The sequence below is a fragment of the Mauremys reevesii genome, linkage group 12 (genome assembly GCF_016161935.1).
Source record: "Mauremys reevesii isolate NIE-2019 linkage group 12, ASM1616193v1, whole genome shotgun sequence".
NCBI classification, from domain to species: domain Eukaryota; kingdom Metazoa; phylum Chordata; order Testudines; family Geoemydidae; genus Mauremys; species Mauremys reevesii.
In genome coordinates, this window is record NC_052634.1 from 35,986,872 (window position 1) to 35,990,870 (window position 3,999).

Below are 3,999 nucleotides of genomic sequence, written 5' to 3' on the forward strand. Positions count from 1 at the left end.
CAAGTTTGCAGATGACACTAAACTGGGAGGAGTGGTTGATACGCTGGAGGGTAGGGATAAGATACAGAGGAACCTAGACAAATTAGAGGATTGGGCCAAAAGAAATCTGATGAGGTTCACCAAGGACAAGTGCAGAGTCCTGCACTTAGGACGGAAGAATCCCATGCACTGCTACAGACTAGGGACCGAATGGCTGGGTAGCAGTTCTGCAGAAAAGGACCTAGGGGTTACGGTGGACGAAAAGCTGAATATGAGTCAACAGTGTGCCCTTGTTGCCAAGAAGGCTAATGGCATTTTGGGTTGTATAAGTAGGGCATTTCCAGCAGATCAAGGGATGTGATCATTCCCCTCTACTCAGCACTGGTGAGGCCTCATTTGGAGTACTGTGTCCAGTTTTGGGCCCCACACTACAAGAAGGATGTGGATAAATTGGAGAGAGTCCAGCAGAGGGCAACAAAAATGATTAGGGGGCTGGAGCACATGACTTATGAGGAGAGGCTGAGGAACTGGGATTGTTTAGTCTGCAGAAGAGAAGAATGAGGGGGGATTTGATAGCTGCTTTCAACTACCTGAAAGGGGGTTCCAAAGAGGATGGATCTAGACTGTTCTCAGTGGTAGAAGATGACAGAACAAGGAGTAATGGTCTCAAGTTGCAGAGGGGGAGGTTTAGGTTGGATATTAGGAAAAACTTTTTCACTAGTAGGGTGGTGAAGAACTGGAATGGATTATCTAGGGAGGTAGTGGAATCTCCTTCCTTAGAGGTTTTTAAGGTCAGGCTTGACAAAGCCCTGGCTGGGATGATTTAGTTGGGTTTGGTCCTGCTTTGAGCAGGGGGTTGGACTAGATACCTCCTGAGGTCCCTTCCAACCCTGAGATTCTATGATTCTATGACCACAGTTGCTGGAGGAGGAGAGAGAGTCCTGTGAGAGGAAGCTGCTGGTGGGAAGTAATAAGTGCAGAGTGCAAACCCGCCAAGAGTCACAGGGATTTAGAAAATAAAGCAGCAGCAGGTCCCATGGTGTAATGGGCAGCACTCAGGACTTTGAATCCTGGAATCTGAGTTCAAATCTCAGTGGGACCTTCTGGAGATATGTTGATTTGCTGCAAACCCTTAGAATCCCCCACGTTCAGGCACCCCTGGGGTCCTGCACTTCACACAGCTCTCCCTGCTTTCAGCTGTTAGTGAGGAAGCCTCACTGCTAGTGCAGACTGGACAGTTTCTTGCATGGGAGACACTGTCCCAAAGCAGGACTAATGCTTAGAGCTGCTTCTCAGAGATTTCAGATCTGTTGGTCTGCAGCAAGACTCTACGTTGAGTCTTAACCAGCTCTGTTATTACACAGAGAAGAACAAAAGGGTCAAATGGGGCCTGGAACCCTTAAGAAGGATCCACCCCACCGAGTACAACACTTGTCGCTACCTGCTCTTAACCCCACTGCGAATGTTTTGGGGTCACTCCTTGGCTTTATCAACCTAGGGAACTGGGAAACTAGGAATTAACAGATGCTCCAGATTAGTGTGCGGTACTTATAGGGCACTGCTGAGAGGAGCTATGCTGAGGGTGTGAGTTCAAGCCTCACCTAGAGCACTGGTTTTCATTAACCAAATGGCATCACCCCCTCATTTGGCCCTGTGGAATGTAGAATTCCAGCCCAGGAACACTGAGGCAGGGGAAGAGTCAGAAATGCCCCTTTCACTTATTACCTCCTCTCCAGAGCACAGGTCAGAATCTACCATCCTTTCTCCCCCACCAGCCCCTGTGCCAGCATCCCTCAAGCAGAGCCTGGAGTCCTGCCCCTGGCGTCTGTACTATTGACACAGACTAAGTGACAGGGACAAAACACTCAAATCCCGCATGGTGCGAGGAGCCAGGTTTGCTCTTCAAATTCTGTCATTGGTACATTTCCAGGCCTGGGAATGTCCCACAACAGCATTTAATGGGAAGCTGCCTGCAGAACAGTTACACTGCACAGAGCTCCTGTGGAGGAGGGGTGGGAACTAGTAACATTTTGAGGATCGTTTGGGAAATGAGCCTTTGCTGACAAGGTTTGTCTCTGTTCATATTTCACCTTCAGGTGTTATGTTGAGGGATCTTTAGTGTATTTTTGTGAGGTTAATAACTATCTCCTCAACTTTATTTACTCAACTTAAATATTGGTGTCACTTGATTTTTGCATCTCCCTGTGACAATACAACTGACACGTGTGGCTTTCTACAGGGGCCATGATGTTATAGTTGGGGAATTCAGTCTCTGTACTTCTGGGGAGGGAGGTTGCTTTTTTACAGCTGCCTCAGGGCCAGGCACACTGGGCTGTTAGCTGCACTCACTGTCCTTGCCAGGGGCCCCTGCTGAACCCTGGGAGGCTGCACTGCCGTGCTGGGGTGACGCTGCTGGTGGAGAAGCTGCTGTGGAGCAATGTAGAGCAGGTGCAGGAAGGAGACGAGGTCACTATTCACATTCTGAACTGCACAATTTTCCAAATTTGGGACTAGATTCATAGATTCATAGACTTAAGATCAGAAGGGACCATTATGATCATCTAGTCTGACCTCCTGCACAATGCAGGCCACAGAATCTCACCCACCCACTCCTGTAACAAACCCCTAACCTATGTCTGAGTTATTGAGGTCCTCAAATTGTGGCTTAAAGACCTCAAGGTGCAGGGAATCCTCCAGCAAGTGACCCATGCCCCACGCTGCAGAGGAAAGCGAATGTCCGAGAACAATTCTAGGGGAAGGTGAATGCAGAGCAATGACACTGGAGATGCCCAGACCTCCAATGGGGGCAGCGTTGACATTAAGAATGGGAAGATCATTTGTGAAATTAGTCGTCACTGACAAGATTTGTCTCTGTTCCTATTTCATGCTGTGGTGTTAGTTAGAGGAATCAGTACAGATTTTTACTATATTGATTAAACACTTAATTTTATTTAACCAAGCCAAAAACTTAATGTCACTTATTTTTTCTCTGTCCTAGCAAGAATGAATTGAATTTTGTTACTTTCTGGAAAGTGCAGCGAGATTAAATGTGGGGAATTCAGTCTCTGTGTTTGTGAGCTGATGTTTTCCTCTCACAGGTCAGTGCCTGCATTGAAATACCCAGAGGGATCTAAGGGCAGGTGTACGCTGGGCACTGAACTGGCAGAGCGACGTCTCTCAGGGTGTGAAAAACCCCCACCCCCAAACCCATAGAGTTAAGGTGACCTAAAGCCTGGTTAGATAGTGCTAAAGAAAAGGAAGAATTGTTTTGTCAATGCAGCTATTACAGGGATGGGAAAATCCCTCCAGTCACTGTCTACTCCAAAGTGCTATAGCAGTGCCACAGCAGCGTTTTAAGTGTAGACAGAGTGAAAGTAGATCTGGCTCCAGTTTGCACTGTGGATGCTCAGATACTAAGACTACAATAATAACAACAATGCAGTGCTTGTGTAGTTGGCAGGATTTGAACCTGCATGGGGAAGACCCCAATGGATTTCTAGTCCATCACCTTAACCACTCGGCCACAACTACTTGACATACACACACTTCACTACATGATGATTCTGTTCTCACTGAATTGTCACTTCAAATTGTTTGCTCAGACCAGCTTCCCCAGCACACTCACGGCTGCACATCAGTGTAAGTGTATCCTGGGCTGAACAGAGAGAATTCCTGCCCATTTCCCTTCCGGCTGGAGCAGGATGAGAGTGTGTTTGTGTGAATGACATTGCTGTAGATTGTTGTTCATTCCCCACTCTGACAATTCAGACAGTCCCTTTCTTAGTCAAATCTCCAGCACACCGTTCCAATAGCAGGGGGCAGGATTTCTCTGGGGCACTGAAATTTTTCAGAGGGCTGGTGCGTGAACTCAGCCTTGCATTCCACCCTTGATGTTTCATGGACTAACAAAAGCAGCAGAAAGAAAGAGCGGAGCCAATATCTCCCTGGCAGGGATGCAGGTGCCATGACCCCTCTGTCTGACCGTTACCATTGCAGGAGAAAAAGGTTCACTGGCATCGA

General features: G+C 47.7%; 2 non-coding genes across 2 annotated transcripts; one reads left to right on the forward strand and one right to left on the reverse strand.

Annotated features, from left to right (window-relative positions):
• The first annotated feature begins 1,009 nt into the window (after window positions 1-1,009).
• On the forward strand, window positions 1,010-1,081 carry TRNAQ-UUG. The gene has a single exon. It is a non-coding gene; the product is annotated as a tRNA-Gln (tRNA).
• A 2,346-nt stretch (window positions 1,082-3,427) lies between these two features.
• Window positions 3,428-3,510, reverse strand: TRNAS-AGA. Its single transcript has one exon. It is a non-coding gene; the product is annotated as a tRNA-Ser (tRNA).
• Window positions 3,511-3,999: the final 489 nt, after the last annotated feature.